At 37.7% G+C, this 19,651-nt stretch overlaps 1 long non-coding RNA gene across 6 annotated transcripts in view; it reads left to right on the forward strand.

Annotated features, from left to right (window-relative positions):
* LOC309841405 overlaps window positions 1-19,651 on the forward strand; it is a 444,569-nt gene that overhangs the window by 2,628 nt on the left and 422,290 nt on the right. The window lies entirely within an intron of this gene.

Raw genomic sequence — 19,651 nt, forward strand, 5'->3', positions numbered from 1 at the left:
CACACACACACACACACACACACACATTTACATACACCCCACCCCCAAACACTGGCATTGTTTATTATGGAAGTAATGGGGAGAAAATGTCTCAGCCCATTTTAAGCCTTGTCCATATCACATTGTTCAAAACAAACTTACATAGGCTGTAAAAATCTTGGTTTATATAATATATATACACACATATTTATAAATTGTTCATATATATATATATATATGTATGGGTGCACAGATGCAATTTTTCAGGGGTAGCTCTCTTTCTGAAGCTTAGACCCATGTGTCATGAGAGGACTTTGTACCCACTATAGAGTTTACCAAGGATTTTGTACTGCAGACAGCTTTGCAGTTCCTTTCATCTGTGCTGAAATCATGGTATTATTATGTTTCCTATCATGAATGGACAATCCCAGTTTCCTTACACTGGTTCATTTTTTAAATTTCAATAATACTTATCTCCTTTTAATATTTCATGTAATTAACTTATTATCTTTAGTGTTTATTATCTGCCTATCTTCCAGTGGTCAGAAATCTTATTGTTATTGTTGTTTACTGTTGTATCTCAGGTGTCTAGAGCAGTGTCTGGCACAATAAATGTTGATTAAATGAATGAACGAGACACAAAAAGGATATGAGATTAGTCCAGAAGGGCCAGGCTTGGATTGTTATTTTATGCTGAGAGTCTCGTGGATTATCAGGTGTTTCTTTCTGAGATGATATCTCATGCTCTAATCACATGTGAAAAACTCACTTTCACTTTAGAATTTGTAAGTGTTCTTATTTAAAATTCCGTTAGTTTTGATTTGCATAGAAAACCATCCTCTCTTGTAAGGAGTTTTGAGGGAGATCTCACTTCCTAAAGAACATTGTGTTTGCTCAGATTAATATTATCACCAGAGTAATGTTGTAAAATACACAAATAAGATCACAGTCACTCCCGAACTTAAAACCTTCCTTGGCTCATATGTCCATGGAATAAATAGCAAATGCTCAGTGTGATATACAAGGCTGTCTACATTTTGTCTTATCTTCTGCTCTACTTCAACTCTAGCCCTGTTCTCCCTCACACTGAACTATGTGCACTTCCAAGAACGCCTTGACCTCTCACATCTTCATGGCTTTGAACTTGCTGTTCTTGTTGCCTAGGAAGTTTTCCTTCCCTGTTTTACATGTATTCCTCTAGGGCCTGGTGCAGAGCAAATACCTGGTAAGTATTTGTTGAGGAAAGAAATCTTTAGGACTTATATCTGTAAGTACCTCAAGAAAATCTTTCTTTCTTTTTACCTAGCTACTGCCACACACCAACCATACACATAAGGTTAAGTGCACCTTTTGTAGTAGTAACATAACATTTATTGAGTTACTTTATACCAGGTACTAGTTAATCTAAGAATTTTACCCATTTTAATTCATTTAAATCTTAACTACAATCTAGATTCCCTTACACCCATTTTACGCACGGGAAAACCCAAGTCATAATGATGTTAGGTAACTTCTTCAAACAGCTGGTAAGTAGAGAAGCCAAATTTGGAACCTGGGAGTCTGCTCCAGAATCAATGCTCTTAACCACTTGTCCATCCTGCCTCTCCTGTGTGCTTCCTTCTCCTTGCAGCACACATTGTACTAGGCTGTTTCCGTCTGTTTTACTTGACTGTAAGCTTCTTGAAATTAAAGGTCATTTTTTGTCTTCTCTTTTTTTGTGTGCCAAGCACAGAGTTATACTCTGGATAATTTTTCCCCCAATGGCTTAGCTTTGAATGAATGAGTGAAATAGTAAAAATAACCATTTTCATTCTCTATACACTTTAAGGAAGATGCTTTGATGTGGGAGAAATAAATGGTAGATTGGTCCTCTCATTCCTTAGACAGTAAAAGCATTTTCCCTGCACTGGGAATGTTACCTTGTAGTAAGTGTGAAGCCAGAAAACAATACTGATGACAAGGCAATTGAAGGAGTGTGATGACCAGGTCTGACACAAGCAGGATGCATCCAACATATTTTGAAATAAACTGTAAAGCAAAGTACTAAGAATAGCATAGTTTAACAGCTGGGAAACACCAATAGCAGACCTTTAACAGGAACTAGTCTAAGAATGAAACCAAAATGTTTGGCCAACCATTAGATTGAGTAACAGTGAATAAATTTAACTGTGAAAGGGGATGTCTGCACGACTCATTTATCCAATATATATTTATTGTGTGTCTGCCATGTGCCAGACACTGTGCCAGGCACTTCGAATATAGTCAGTTCCACAGGCGTCATTTTTGTAAGCCCTAAAATGGACATTAGAATCATTGGCAGTGCTATCTGAATATCCCAGAGCAGAGACTGCGACCTGATGGACCACAGAGTGAATTCAGGCATGTTTTTCAGCATAGTGCATTTTTCTTTTTCAAACTTGTTACCAACCTTAAAAATCAAGATATTTCACATGGAAATCTGGGCTAAATTTCTCCAAGACAACAGCTAAAACTGAGTTGTAGCTGTTATTACATTTAATGCTCATGGTTGTCATAATCTCCCCTGTCTCTAGTGCTGGGGAACTACTAACAGCTAAGGTAGTGGCAGATGAAATACTGACAAGAGAGATAATGAGGCCAGAGAAGAATGACAAATACCAAGTGTGTGTGTGTGTGTGTGTGTGTGTGTGAGAGAGAGAGAGAGAGAAAGAGAGAGAGAGAGAGGGAGAGAAATTAATAGAATTTTTCTGGAAGAGAAAAAGTTGATAGTGTCTCCACTGTTGTAAGAGATCAAGCCCTCCCCAAGATGACTATGAACCTTGATATAAGAGAGGTTATAACCTAATTACCAAGATCAGACATTGGGACTTTCTTATCCTTTGGTTAGAATCTCAAGGGGGCTATTTCCTTATCAGAATCCCAGTTCTAAGAGTGGAAGGTTATGAAGTAGGAGACAGAGGAGTTAGGAAAAGCAGAGGAGGAAGAAAGGAAGAAGCAGAGTATAGAAGGAGAATGTTAAGAACTGAGGTTGGAGAAAGAGCTTGGCCAGACTAGAAGGACCTTGGATTCTATTGTAAAAATTTAGATATTATTCTTTAGGGAAAGTGATAAAAATGACTGGCATCTGTTGAATGCCTCTCATGTACTGGATATACATTACATGTATTATCTCATTTAACCTCTACCATCACCAAAGACATTTGTATTATTATACTCATTTTAAATTTGAAAATGAGGGGTGCCTAGGTGGCTTAGTTGGTTGAGCATCTGACTCTTGATTTTGACTCAGGTCTTGATCTCAGGATCATGAGATTGAGCCCTGCATCAGACTCTACACTGGATGTAGAGCCTCCTTAAGATCTTCTATCTCTCTCTCTCTCTCCCCAAAATAAATAAATAAACAAAAAGAAAGTTTAAAAATAAATGAATAAATGAATAAAAAGATGAAAGAGAAAAACAACTTTCCAAGGTCATTAATCAAAAGGTGGTGGTGCCAGAACTTGAACCCAGATCTGATGGAATCCAAAGGCCATATGCTTATGATGTCACAGTATTATATTAATAATAGGTATCACTTATTGAGAGTTAACTTTGAAGGATATGGAGAAAAGGATTTGTAGTCAAAACACTAAGCTAAGCACTTCACACACTATCATAATCCTTGAGACAAGCTTAATGTTTTGTATTTTTATGTCCACTACATAAATGAAGAGCTCAGAGATATTAAAGTACTTATCAGAGATTGTATGGCTATGAGTGGAAGAGCCAGAATCAAACCCAGGACACCCAAGATTCATATTCATAACCACTACACCTGATGGTATGGTCTTCTTTTTGTTCCCTGTGGCTGAAGAACATCCTCAATTATGTTCCATTCGTTTCATGTGAGATCAAACTAGATATGCCCCTAAACCCTTCCACTTAGTCCATGGTAAGCTTGCTTGCTGGTGAGAGGCTTAGCTTAGTTATTTTTAAAGTATATTTTACAAAGCAACCTGATATTTTAATAAGAAACAGCTAAAAGGAGAGATGTCTATTTTTCATCAAAGTTTAGGTTGCTCTGTGAGCCAGATTAAATTAATTAACTGATTATCATTTGTTGTCTGTCACATGCCTAATGTTCTTCCCCATTCTTCAAGGGTAAGGACAGTCTGTGACACCTCTCCCCACAAAGCGCTTCAGGTTTCTTTTTTCTCATTGTTTTTCCTAGGCATTTCAACTGACTGCATGTTGTTAGCTCTGTCAACATGTTCATGTTATAATCCTCCCTGAGCACTTGTGGAAATTAGCCCTTTTAATTTTGCTCCTGTTTCACGGCTATATCTGCAACACAGTTGATTATTGTCTGTGCTGATATTGTAGAGATAAGGGAGCAGAGTGCATGAGTAGGATTGGTAAGTTGTGCAAAATTGCTCAGCTAATCAGTAGGGCAACAGCATTTCAGTCCAGTTCTGATTCTTAAAAGTATGAAACTTAAATCGTTTCCCTTAAATCCTATTTAAATTATAAATGAAAATCAATTGTTGCATATTTGCAATGAAAAATCACAGAAGATGGTATGGTAATAAAAATGTGTTTACTGCAGCATTTTTTAGAATAACCAAATTATGGAAAGAATTCAATGTCCATCAATAGACGAATGGATAAAGAAAATGTAGAATATATATGCAATGGAGTATTACTCAGTCATAAAAAAGAGTGAATTCTTGATGCTTGCAATAACATGGATAGATCTAGAGAGTATAATGTTAAGCAAAATAAGTCAGATAAGGACAAATACCTTATGAGTTCACTCATATGTGGAATTTAAGAAGCAAAACAAATGAACAAAGAAAAAAGGACAAGAACCCTTAGACTCTCAAATGTAGAGAAAAAACTATTGGCTTCCAGAGGGGTGGTGGGTGTTTTTAATTTACCCAAAACACTGGATGTTCTTTAGATCTTAAAGTTAAGTTTTGTATCTAGTTTACTTATTTGCTCTGTAATGACATTGGTTTGGGTCCTCATTTTAAACTTGCAGCCCTCTTTTCATCTGTTATTTCATCTTTGAGCAAAGAATGAGCAAGATGAAACAAAGTGATGTGGCAGTGATGCAGAAATACTATAGCACAACATGAAATCATGCACTGCATGCAAAAAATAGAGTCCAACCAAATGAAAATATAAACTAAAGGAACAGAAAATAACTCATAAATGCTGCATTCTCTGGAGCTTAATGAGAACCAGTATTCAATGGGTAAGAGCTTAAAGATGAAATAACAAATTAAAAAACAGATTGCAAGCTTAAAATGAGGACCCAAATCAATATGATATTGTTAGTGCCTAGAATGCTGTTGAGCAAGTTGAGGTGCCCAGTAAGTATCTGTTGAATGAATGAAAGGATGAAGAAAGATTTCTTCACTTATTCAGGCATGAAAACCAACTTATCTAATTTCTGGCTCCTATAAAGGAAGGTTGGAAGTCACCACTAGAGCTTAAAAACACATAAAAAGCTGAACAGACTGAAATATTTACCACTCTTTTTGGATCTATAGGTGGGGAACACACAAGGCAAAGTGCTGCACACAACACTGGAGAGACAGGAAAATAAAGGGAGCCAGGGATTCCTGATGCAGACACTCACAAGCAGAAGCTGCTGCTGTGCCAGTGTAGGAAAACCTGACTGTAATTGATGAATAGCTATAGGCTCAGTGTGAACAATTCAGAAAGTTAAAGTCTCCAAGGGGACCTAGACATGGTAGTGTTGGGTAGGGGGGTCCCACAACACTGTAAGATTGTTAGGATACTAAGTATCAGAGAAAAATTCCTGAGGGCTTTCAACTGAGAGAGGGGGAGAAAGAGCCATTTTTAAAAAATATTTTATTTATTTATTTGTCAGAGAGATACCCAGTGCAAGTGAAGGGCAGGGGGAGTGGGAGGCAGAGGTAGAAGCAGGGTCCCTACTGAGCAAGGAGCCTGATATGGGACTCGATCTCAGGACTCTGGGGTCATGACCTGAGCCAAAGGCAAACTCTTAACTGAGTGAGCCACCCAGGTGTCCCAAAAAGGAACCATTTTGAAATACACCAGAGCATTCTGTTTTCTTAGTAACACCTGCCTTTCAGGGAAATTTAGTTAACCAGAGCCTTACCTGGTTTATATTAGAACTTAAGTAACCTGGGGAAATGAAATACCCATTCCAGCCCTCCTTAGCCATCCTGTTCCACCTAAGAGGGGAGAGAAAAAACCCCCAAGAAACACTTGTGAAGTTCACAGTCCAGAAGCATAGGCTCACTAAAACACAGACCTAATAATAGGACTATAGAATGTTTTTCCTTCCCAACACCTCACCAGCACATTATTAAAGGCCTATTTACCGCAGTTCCTTTTATCCAGTACAGCGTGTCTAGCTATCAAGATAGAGTTATAAGGCATAACAAAAAGGGAACAAAACAACACTCCCTCCCCCCAACACACACAATTTGAGGAGACAGAGTATGTATCACATCCAGACATGGTAGGGACATTGGAATTGTCAGACTGGGAATTTAAAATGGCTATGAGTTATATACAAAGAGCTCTACTGGGTAAAGTAGACAATGCAAGAATAGATGGGCAATGTAAGCAGAAAGATGGAAATCCTAAGAAAGAACCCAAAAGAAATGCTAGAGGTAAAAAAAAGAGAGAGAGAGGAAAAAAAAGTAACAGAAAGGATGTCTTTGATGGGCTCATTAGATTAGACATGGCTGAAGAAAGACTCTCTGAGCTAAAGAATATATTCACAGAATACCTGAAAACCAAAAAGGAAAGAGAACGGAGGCTGAAGCAGAATGTAGTCTCTAAGGTCTATGGGACAACTATAAAAGTGTAACATACACATAATGAGGATACCCATTGGAATACCCAGTGGGAAGGAGAAGAGAAAGAGAAAGGAACAGAAGAAATGTTTGAAACAATAATGACTGAGAATTTCCCCCAAATACTGTCATACATGAAACCACAGATCCAGGAAGCTAAACAACACCAAGTAAGAGAAATACCAACAGACTACACCTAAGTGTATCCTCAAATTACAGAAAATAAAAGATGAAGAAAAAATAGTAAACAAAGCCAGAGGTAAAAGACTCCTTACCTAAAGAGAAGCAAAGATAATTACATGTGACTTCTCAGAAACCATGCTAACAAGACGACAGTGGAGTGAAGTATTTAAGGTATTGAGAGAAAAAAAAAATGCCAACCTAAAATTCTGCACCCTGAAATTTTTTTATTAAAAAGTGAAGGAGAAATAAAAACTTAGACAAAGAAAAATTAAGGGAATTTTTTGCCAATAGACTTGCCTTACAAGAAATGTTAAAGGAAATTCTTTAGAAAGAAGGAATATAACACAGATCAGAAACTCACAGCTATATAAGAAAAGGAAAAACATCAAAGAGAATAAGTGAAGATAAAATAAAACCTTTTTTCTTACTTTTAACTAATGTGACATAATAATTTGTTAAAAAATAATAGTAGTGATGTATTCAGTTATGTATGCTTATGTATATGTGAGATATATATGTGCATATACATATATGCATACCCACACACATATACAGTTAACATCATACTTAATGGTGAGAAACTCAAAGCTCCCACTAAGATCAGGTAAAAGACAAAGATGTTCCCTCTCACTACACCTTTCAACATCATACTGGAAGTCTTTGCTAATGCATAAGGCAGGAAAAGGAAAAAGGTATACAAATTGGAAGGAAAACATAAAAATTTCTTTCTTTCTTTCTCTCTCTCTCTCTCTCTCTGTCTCGTTCTCTCTTTCTTTCTTTTCAAGTGGAACAATCATCTATGTAGAACATTGAAAAAAAAGTCAGCTAACTCCTGGACGCAATAAGTAATTATAGAAAGGGTGTAAAATATACAGTTTATATATAAAAGTCAGTTGCTTTCCTATGTCCCAACAATGAACATGTGGAATTTTTAAATAGAAACACAGTAACTGGGGGAGGAGTCAAGATGGCGGAGAAGTAGCAGGCTAAGACTACATCAGCTAGCAGGAGATCAGCTAGATAGCTTATCTAAAGATTGCAAACACCTGAAAATCCATCGGCAGATCGAAGAGAAGAAGAACAGCAATTCTGGAAACAGAAAAACAACCACTTTCTGAAAGGTAGGACCGGCAGAGAAGTGAATCCAAAGCGATGGGAAGATAGAACCCGGGGGGAGGGGCTGGCTCCCAGCAAGCGGTGAAGCAACGGAGCACAAAATCAGGACTTTTAAAAGTCTGTTCCACTGAGGGACATCACTCCAGCGGCTAAACCGGGGCGAAGCCCACACAAGGTCAGCGTGGCCTCAGGTCCCGCAGGGTCACAGAAGGATCGGGGGTGTCTGAGTGTCTCAGAGCTTGCGGGTATTGGAACGGGAAAGCCGGCTACAGAGACAGAGCCGACAGTAAGCTCACAGCTCGGGCTTACCTTGAACTAGCCTCAGGCTCGGTGAGCTCGGAGCGCGACTGGAGGTCAGGCAGACAGGAGTAACTGGGCACTGTTCTCTGAGGGCGCACTGAGGAGTGGGGTCCCGGGCCCTCGGCTCCTATGGGCCAGAGACCAGGAGGCCGCCATTTGTAAACCTGTCCTCCGGAACTCTACAGAAAGTGCTCAGGGAACAAAAGCTCCTGAAAGCAAACCCGAGTGGATTACTCAGCCTGACCCCTGGTAAGGGTGGTGCAATTCCGCCTGGGGCAAAGACACCAGGCCCCTCCCCAAGAAGATCAACAAGAAATCCAGCCAAGACCAAGTTCACCTACCAAGGAGTGTGGCTTCAATACCAAGGAGAGCAGCAGAATTCCAGAGGAGGAGAAGGCAAAGCACGGAACTCATGGTTTTCTCCCAGTGATTTTTTTTAGTCTTGCAGGTAATTTAATTTTTTTATTTTTCATTTTCTTTTCGCCTTCTGGTAAAATTTCTTTTTAACTTTTACCCTTTTCTTTTTTAACATTTTTTAACTAGTTTAATATATATATTTTTCTTTATTGTTTTCTTTTTTTAAATTCTTTTCTTTTTTCCTTTTTTTTCCTTTCTTCCTTTTTGAACCTCTTTTTATCTCCTTTCTCCCCCGTCACGATTTGGGATCTCTTCTGATTTTGTTAAAGCATATTTTCCTGTGGTTGTTGCCACCCTTTTAGTATTTTACTTGCTCCTTCATATACTCTTATCTGGAGAAAATGACAAGACGGAAAAATTCACCACAAAAAAAAAGAACAAGAGGCGGTACCGAAGACTAGGGACCTAATCAATACAGACATTGGTAATATGTCAGATCTAGAGTTTAGAATGACAATTCTCAAGGTTCTAGCCGGGCTCAAAAAAGGCATGGAAGATATTAGAGAAACCCTCTCGGGAGATATAAAAGATCTTTCTGGAGAAATGAAAGAACTAAAATCTAACCAAGTTGAAATCAAAAAAGCTATTAATGAGGTGCAATAAAAAATGGAGGCTCTCACTGCTAGGATAAATGAGGCAGAAAAAAGAATTAGTGATATCGAAGACCAAATGACAGAGAATAAAGAAGCTGAGCAAAAGAGGGACAAACAGCTACTGGACCACGAGGGGAGAATTCGAGAGATAAGTGACACCATAAGACGAAACAACATTAGAATAATTGGGATTCCAGAAGAAGAAGAAAGAGACAGAGGAGCAGAAGGTATACTAGAGAGAATTATTGGGGAGAATTTCCCCAATATGGCAAAGGGAATGAGCATCAAAATTCAGGAGGTTCAGAGAACGCCCCTCAAAATCAATAAGAATAGGCCCACACCCCATCACCTAATAGTAAAATTTACAAGCCTCAGTGACAAAGAGAAAATCCTGAAAGCAGCCCGGGAAAAGAAGTCTGTAACATACAATGGTAAAAATATTAGATTGGCAGCTGACTTATCCACAGAGACCTGGCAGGCCAGAAAGAGCTGGCATGATATTTTCAGAGCACTAAATGAGAAAAACATGCAGCCCAGAATACTATATCCAGCTAGGCTATCATTGAAAATAGAAGGAGAGATTAAAAGCTTCCAGGACAAACAACAACTGAAAGAATTTGCAAACACCAAACCAGCTCTACAGAAAATCTTGAAAGGGGTTCTCTAAGCAAAGAGAGAGCCTACAAGTGGTATATCAGAAAGGAGCAGAGACCATATACAGTAACAGTCACCTTACAGGCAATACAATGGCCCTAAATTCATATCTCTCAATAGTTACCCAGAATGTTAATGGGCTAAATGCCCCTGTCAAAATACACAGGGTATCAAAATGGATAAAAAAACAAAACACATCTATATGTTACCTCCAAGAAACTCATTTTAAGCCCGAAGACACCTCCAGATTTAAAGTGAGGGGGTGGAAAAGAATTTACCATGCTAATGGACATCAGAAGAAAGCAGGAGTGGCAATCCTTAGATAAAATCAATTCGTTTTTAAGCCAAAGTCTATAATAAGAGATGAGGAAGGACACTATATCATACTCAAAGGGTCTGTCCAACAAGAAGATCTAACAGTTTTAAATATCTATGCCGCCAACGTGGGAGCAGCCAACTATATAAACCAATTAATAACAAAATCAAAGAAACACATCAACAATAATACAATAATAGTAGGAGACTTTAACACTCTCCTCATTGAAATGGACAGATCATCCAAGCAAAAGATCAACAAGGAAATAAAGGCCTTAAACGACACACTGGACTAGATGGACATCACAGATATATTCAGAACATTTCATCCCAAAACAACAGAATACACATTCTTCTCTAGTGCACATGGAACATTCTCCAGAATAGATCACATCCTCGGTCCTAAATCAGGACTCAACTGGTATCAAAAGATTAGGATCATTCCCTGCATATTTTCAGACCACAATGCTCTAAAGCTAGAACTCAACCACAAAAGGAAGTTTGAAAAGAACCCAAATACATGGAGACTAAACAGCATCCTTCTAAAGAATGACTGGGTCAACCGGGAAATTAAAGCAGAATTGAAAAAAATCATGGAAACAAATGATAATGAAAATACAACGGTTCAAAATCTGTGGGACACAACAAAGGCAGTCCTGAGAGGAAAATATATAGCGGTACAAGCTTTTCTCAAGAAACAAGAAAGGTCTCAGGACACAACCTAACCCTACACCTAAAGGAGCTGGAGAAAGAACAAGAAAGAAACCCTAAGCCCAGCAGGAAAAGAGAAATCATAAAGATCAGAGCAGAAATCAGTGAAATAGAAACCAAAAAAACAATAGAGCAAATCAACGAAACTAGGAGCTGGTTCTTTGAAAGAATTAATAAAATTGATAAACCCCTGGCCCGACTTATCAAAAAGAAAAGTGAAAGGACCCAAATAAATAAAATCATGAATGAAAGAGGAGAGATCACAACTAACACCAAAGAAATACAAACTATTATAAGAACATACTATGAGCAACTCTACGCCAACAAATTTGACAATCTGGAAGAAATGGATGCATTCCTAGAAAGATATAAACTACCACAACTGAACCAGGAAGAAGTAGAAAGCCTGAACAGACCCATAACCAGTAAGGAGATTGAAACAGTCATTAAAAATCTCCAAACAAACAAAAGCCCAGGGCCAGACGGCTTCCCGGGGGAATTCTACCAAACATTTAAAGAAGAACTAATTCCTATTCTCCTGAAACTGTTCCAAAAAATAGAAATGGAAGGAAAACTTCCAAACTCATTTTATGAGGCCAGCATCACCTTGATCCCAAAACCAGACAAGGATCCCATCATATCCTTGATGAACACAGATGCAAAAATACTCAACAAAATACTAGCCAATAGGATTCAACAGTACATTAAAAGGATTATTCACCATGACCAAGTGGGATTTATTCCAGGGCTGCAAGGTTGGTTCAACATCCGCAAATCAGTCAATGTGATACAACACATCAATAAAAGAAAGAACAAGAACCATATGATACTCTCAATAGATGCTGAAAAAGCATTTGACAAAGTACAGCATCCCTTCCTGATCAAAACTCTTCAAAGTGTAGGGATAGAGGGGACATACCTCAATATCATCAAAGCCATCTATGAAAAACCCACCGCAAATATCATTCTCAATGTAGAAAAACTGAAAGCTTTTCCGCTAAGGTCAGGAACACGGCAGGGATGTCCATTATCACCACTGCTATTCAACATAGTACTAGAGGTCCTAGCCTCAACAATCAGACAACAAAAGGAAATTAAAGGCATCCAAATCAGCAAAGAAGAAGTCAAATTATCAAATTATCAAATTATCACTCTTCGCAGATGATATGATACTATATGTGGAAAACCCAAAAGACTGCACTCCAAAACTGCTAGAACTTGTACAGGAATTCAGTAAAGTGTCAGGATATAAAATCAATGGACAGAAATTAGTTGCATTTCTCTACACCAACAGCAAGACAGAAGAAAGAGAAATTACGGAGTCAATCCCATTTACAATTGCACCCAAAACCATAAGATACCTAGTAATAAACATAACCAAGGAGGCACAGAATCTATACTCAGAAAACTATAAAGTACTCATAAAAGAAATTGAGGAAGACACAAAGAAATGGAAAAATATTCCATGCTCCTGGATTGGAAGAATAAATATTGTGAAAATGTCTATGCTACCTAAAGCAATCTACACATTTAATGCAATTCCTATCAAAGTGCCATCCATCTTTTTCAAAGAAATGGAACAAATAATTCTAAAATTTATATGGAACCAGAAAAGACCTCGAATAGCCAAAGGGATATTGAAAAAGAAAGCCAACGTTGGTGGCATCACAATTCCGGACTTCAAGCTCTATTACAAAGCTGTCATCATCAAGACAGCATGGTACTGGCACAAAAACAGACCCATAGATCAATGGAACAGAATAGAGAGCCCAGAAATAGACCCTCAACTCTATGGTCAACTAATCTTCGAAAAGCTAGAAAGAATGTCCAATGGAAAAAAGACAGCCTCTTTAATAAATGGTGCTGGGAAAATTGGAGAGCCACATGCAGAAAAATGAAATTGGACCATTTCCTTACACCACACACAAAAATAGACTCAAAATGGATGAAGGACCTCAATGTGCAAAAGGAATCCATCAAAATCCTTGAGGAGAACACAGGCAGCAACCTCTTTGACCTCAGCTGCAGCAACATCTTCTAGGAACATCGCCAAAGGCAAGGGAAGCAAGGGCAAAAATGAACTATTGGGATTTCATCAAGATCAAAAGCTTTTGCACAGCAAAGGAAACAGTTAACAAAATCAAAAGACAACTGACAGAATGGGAGAAGATATTTGCAAACGACATATCAGATAAAGGACTAGTGTCCATAATCTATAAAGAACTTAGCAAACTCAAGACCCAAAGAACAATAATCCAATGAAGAAATGGGCAGAGGACATGAACAGACATTTCTGCAAAGAAGACATCCAGATGGCCAACAGACACATGAAAAAGTGCTCCATATCACTCGGCATCAGGAAACTACAAATCAAAACCACAATGAGATATCACCTCACACCAGTCAGAATGGCTAAAATCAACAAGTCAGGAAATGACAGATGCTGGCGAGGATGCGGAGAAAGGGGAACCCTCCTACACTGTTGGTGGGAATGCAAGCTGGTGCAGCCACTCTGGAAAATAGCACGGAGGTTCCTCAAAATGTTGAAAATAGAACTGCTCTATGACCCAGCAATTGCACTACTGGGTATTTACCCTAAAGATACAAACGTAGTGATCCAAAGGGGCACGTGCACCCGAATGTTAATAGCAGCAATGTCCACAGTAGCCATACTATGGAAAGAACCTAGATGTCCATCAACAGATGAATGGATCAAGAAGATGTGGTATATATACACAATGGAATACTATGTAGCCATCAAAAGAAATGAAATCTTGCCATTTGCGACAACATGGATGGAACTAGAGCGTATCATGCTTAGCGAAATAAGTCAAGCAGAGAAAGACAACTATCATATGATCTCCCTGATATGAGGAAATGGTGATGCAACATGGGGGCTTAAGTGGGTAGAAGAAGAATCAATGAAACAAGATGGAATTGGGAGGGAGACAAACAAACTGAGGTTTGCTGGGGGGAGAGGGGTTGGGAGAAGGGTGTGGGATTATGGACATTGGGGAGGGTATGTGCTTTGGTGAGTGCTGTGAAGTGTGTAAACCTGGTGATTCAGAGACCTGTAACCCTGGGGATAGAAATATATGTTTATAAAAAATAAAAAATTAAATAAATAAATAAGTACTTCATAGAAAGGGAACATTGAAAGGTCAATAAACGTTTGATTAAAAAAAAAAAAGAAACACAGTAACTTTTCCATTACCATCCAAAGAAAAATGAAATACTTAGGTATAGGTATATCAAAATAAATACAAGATCCATATGAGGAAAACTGTAAATTTTTGATAAGTGATATTAAAGGGGAGCTAACTGAATGAAGTGATATTCCTTATTAATTGATAGGAAGACTTAATATTGTCAAGGTTCAGTTATCCCCAATTTGATCTGTGGATTCAGTGCAATCCCAATCAAAATTCCAGCAATTTATTTTATGAATATTGATAAACTTATTCTAACGTTTATACAGAGAGGAAAAAGAGCCAGAAGACCCAACACAATATTGATTGTGAAGAATAAAGTTGGAGGACTGATGTTACCTGATTTCAAGACTTACTATAAAGATTCAGTAATCAAGACAGGGTAATATATATTTTTTAAAGATTTTATTTATTTATTTGACAGAGAGGGATCACAAGTAGATGGAGAGGCAGGTAGAGAGAGAGAGAGTGAAGCAGGCTCCCTGCTGAGCAGAGAGCCCGATGCGGGACTCGATCCCAGGACCCTGAGATCATGACCTGAGCCGAAGGCTGCGGCTTAACCCACTGAGCCACCCAGGCGCCCAAGACAGGGTAATATTGGTGAAAAAATAGACAGATTAATGGAACAGAATACAGATCCCAGAAGCAGATCGTTGTGAATACAGTCAACTGATCTTTGATCAAAGTGCAAAGGCAGTATACTGGAGCAAAGATTGTTTCTTTAGCAAATGGTGTTGGAAAAACTAAACATGTATCATGAACATGTATCCTGCCACTGGCCCCCACCCAAAAAATAAATGTAAACAGAGATCTTACATTCTTCACAAAAATTAGCTCAAAATGGGTTATAGGCCTAAATGTGGAATGCAAAACTATGAAGCTCCTAGAAGATGACATTGGAGAAAATCTGGATGACTTTGGGTATGGTGATGCATTTTTAGGTAAACATCAAAGCCATGGTCCATTAAAAAATTTGATAAATTTAAAACTTGGGCTATGCAAAAACAATATTAAGAGAATGAGAAGAGAATACACAGATTGGGAGAAAATTTTTGCAAAAGACACGTCTGATAGAAGACTGTTATCCAAATTATACAAAGAACTCTTAAAACTTTACAGTAAGAAAATAAACTGATTAAAATATGGGACCAGTGACCTTAAATACACCTATCAAAGAAGATATACAGATGGAAAATAAGCATAAGAAAAGATTCTTCACTTGTCATTAGGCTAATGTAAATGAAAACAATGAGATGCTACAACATACCAATTAGAATGGCCAAAATTGGGAATAGTGACAATTGCTGACAAGCATATAGAACAACAGAAACTCATTCATTGCTGACGGGGGATGCAAAATGATATAGCCACTTTGAAAGACAGTCTGGTATTTTCTTACAAAATTGAATATACTTACCATTGGATCCACTAATTGTGCTCCTTGGTATTTACTTAAGGAGCTGAAACCATATGTCCACATAAAAACTTGCATGCTGACATTACAGCCGCTCTATCCATAATCGCCAAACCTTGAAAGCAACTAAAATGTCCTGCATTCTGAATGGGTAAACAAACTGTGGAGCAACTGGATAATGAAGTATTATTCAGCACCAAAAAGTAATGAGCTATATCAGGCCATGAAAAGGCATGGAGTAACTTAAGCGCATATTACTAAGTGAAAAGTCAATCTGAGAAAACTACATATTATATGATCCAATTATATGATATTCTAGAAAATATGGAACTAGGGACAAATTGAAAAGATCAGTGATTTCCAGTGAGGGTGGGAGAGAAGGGATAAATAGGCAGATAACAGAGGAGTTTTAGGGCTGTGAAAGTACCCTATATGATATTATAAAGATGGATATATGTCATTATTCATTTGTCTAAACCCATTGTACATACAACATCAAGAGTGAGCCCTTAGGGGAACTTTGGACTTTGTGTGATCATGACATGTCAATATAGACTGACAAAGATTCATCTTTGGTCAGAAGAGAAAATATGCTATTTTGGTGAGTGATGTTGATAATGGGGGAGGGTATGTATGTTGGAGCGCAGAAAGTATATGAAAAAAAATCTCTGTATCTTCCTCTGAATTTTACTGTAAACCTGAAATTACTCTAAAGAAATAAAACCTTAAAAAAAAAAAAAGCAAATTACATAGGGAAAAGGGTTGAGGCTGCCTTCAGGCTTCTCCACAGCTAGAAGAAAACACACTAATATTTATAAATATTTATAATATTTATAAAGTTTTGAGAGGAAAAGTGGCTCAACATTTATACCCAGCCATACTGATGCTCTGGTGTAAAAGCACTAATGTATAAGAACTAAGTCCTTATACATTATCTCATTTAGTCTTAACAATAAACCTATGAGAGAGGCATTGTTATGATTTCTGTTTTTTTAAAAAAAAAGAGAAGTCTGAGGTTCTGCAACATTAAATCACTTATAGGATTGTGTGAGTCAGGAATCTAATCTCAGTAGTATGATTTCAAACGCCTTTATATTTAATTCTCTCATTTAATCCTTATAATAATTCTGTGGTTTCCCACCCCCAGATTTAAAAAAAATTAAGTTTTAAAAGATGAAATAATTTTCCCAAAGACATTACAATGTTGGGATTCAATTCAGGATTATATAATTCTGCCAATCATGGGCTTTCCAGTGTGCCAACCTTTAGTAGTGTGTGTGTGTGTGTGTGTGTGTGTGTGTGTGTGTGTGTCTGTATGTGTGTAGGTTTAATTATTAATTTCATCTGATTCTATCTGTTTTCTATCCCCTCTTCACCTTTTCTTGGAAAATACAAATACAAATACAGAGAAGCCTTAATTCCTAAGACTTTCACCTAGCCCAATTTTATGATCTAGTAAATAAGCTCTTGGGCAATTTTTATTCAAGATCAGAACTGAACTTGGTGACTACAGAGCTTGCGGTTCTAGATGTGCTTTAGAAGCCAAATAAATTGGAAAAGGGCAGACAGCAGTGAGATTCTCACAATATAACTCAATATTATTGTTCTACTTAATTCCTTAGCCTAGAAACAAATTTTTCCTGAGGAAAATGAAACAAAACAAGTCTATAAGCTCTGATTTCTCTGCCTGTTCAGATAGTTCCTATCTAAGGACAGAAAGATAGTTCCTATCTTCTAAGGACAGAAACTACTTGTCCTTTCTTTTCTCTTTTCATTTTTTCCCCTTTTCTTCTTCCTTCTTCCTTCATTCATTCTCCTCCTCCTTCCCCTACCCTTCTTCTTCTTCTTCTTCTTCTTCTTCTTCTTCTTCTTCTTCTTCTTCTTCTTCTTCTTCTACTTCTTCAGGACTGTCAGTTTGCTTCAGGGATGAGCAAGTCAATGAATATATGTTTTATTTTAATGTTACAGACCAACATATCTTTTTGTAATTTAGTCCTGATTTTATTCTACTGTGTTATGAACTCACACTCCGGGGTGGTAGGCTATGGACAGAAACCTCTACCATGCTTTGAATTGAGTTTTTAGTTTCTTAAATGGAATGGTATGTATGCCCTATAAGAATCATAGAATTGTGGATGAAAAAAAATTCATAGATGCTCCTCTGAAAATTTAAAAACATACAACTTTTATTAAAAGTTCTTTAAGCAGAATAGTAAATTTTATATTGTCAAGTAATAGATCCAAAACGTAGATAATCCCAAACCACAAATGAGCCAGAAAGTAATTTACAACCAGTTTAAGAACATGTTAATTTTGTTTGGCAATACTAGTAGTGTGTGTATATGTATGTGTGCGTGCATACACACTAATTATACCATTTTTAGGTTAATGGTAAAATTGATCTGATTCCTAGAATAGTAAATGTTGACTGGTGGATTCAGGGAGGCAACTGGTCTAGGATTATAGCTTTGTAAATATATCTGTCTCTGTGTAAGGAACACTTAAATAGCAATTAACCTTGAATCTGTTCACTTCATTCCTTTCATGCCTAGGGTGGGCTAACAAAATCATTTTATGAAGTGGCCATTTGACTCTTCAAATTTTATAGTTGATTTAAAGTATGAATCTTAAAAGCTGTTTTATTCCAAAAGAAATCAAGAAGACCTGCAATATTTATTCTAGGGAAGAACAAGTAGCTGTTGCATAAAAATATTTTTTAATCTCCCCAAGCATATTTACATTATTTTTTGCACTCACTAGATGTTCCTAACATTTTCAGGTACAATGTATACATCCGATAACTTGACTACTAACATTTTATTTAAACTAGGAACTAATTTATCCTTTTAAAAATTTATTTATTTATTTATTCATTTGACAGAGATCACTAGTAGGCAAAGAGGTATGCAGAGAGAGAGGGGGGCGGTAAGCAGGCTCTCTCCCAGCACTCTGGGATCATGACCTGAGCCGAAGGCAGAGGCTCTAACCCACTGAGCCACCCAGGTGCCCCGGAACTAATTTATTCTTAAAAGTAGAAACTATAGGGTGGCTCAGTTGGTTAAGCAGCTGCTTTCGGCTCAGGTCATGATCTCAGCGTCCTGGGATCGAGTCCCACATCAGGCTCCTTGCTCAGCGGGGAGCCTGCTTCTCCCTCTGCCTCTGCCTGCCATTCTGTCTGCCTGTGCTCGCTCTCTCCCCTTCTCTCTCTCTGATAAATAAATAAAATCTTTTAAAAAAAATAGAAACTATATTGTTGCAAATGGCAAGATTTCATTTCTTTTGATGGCTGCATAGTATTCCATTGTGTATATATACCACATCTTCTTCATCCATTCATCTGTTGATGGACATCTAGGTTCTTTCCATAGTTTGGCTATTGTGGACATTGCTGCTATAAACATTCGGGTGCACGTGCCCCTTTGGATCACTACGTTTGTATCTTTAGGGTAAATACCCAGTAGTGCAATTGCTGGCGAAATAAGTCAAGCGGAGAAAGACAACTATCATATGATCTCCCTGATATGAGGAAGTGGTGATGCAACATGGGGGCTTAAGTGGGTAGAAGAAGAATCAATGAAACAAGATGGAATTGGGAGGGAGACAAACCATAAGTGACTCTTAATCTCACAAAACAAACTGAGGGTTGCTGGGGGGAGGGGGGTTGGGAGAAGGGGGTGGGATTATGGACATTGGGGAGGGTATGTGCTTTGGTGAGTGCTGTGAAGTGTATAAACCTGGTGATTCACAGACCTGTACCCCTGGGGATAAAAATATATGTTTTTAAAAAATAAAAAATAAAAAAAAAATAGAAACTATAGAAACACCATAAGAGGGGTGAAAATGGTGAAAAGGTACAAACTTCCAGTTATAAAATATTAAATCCTAGGGATGTAAAATACAGCATGGTGATTATTAAAACTGTAATGTATATTTGAAAGTTGCTTA

This window comes from Mustela nivalis (genome assembly GCF_964662115.1).
Source record: "Mustela nivalis genome assembly, chromosome: 9".
Taxonomy (NCBI): domain Eukaryota; kingdom Metazoa; phylum Chordata; class Mammalia; order Carnivora; family Mustelidae; genus Mustela; species Mustela nivalis.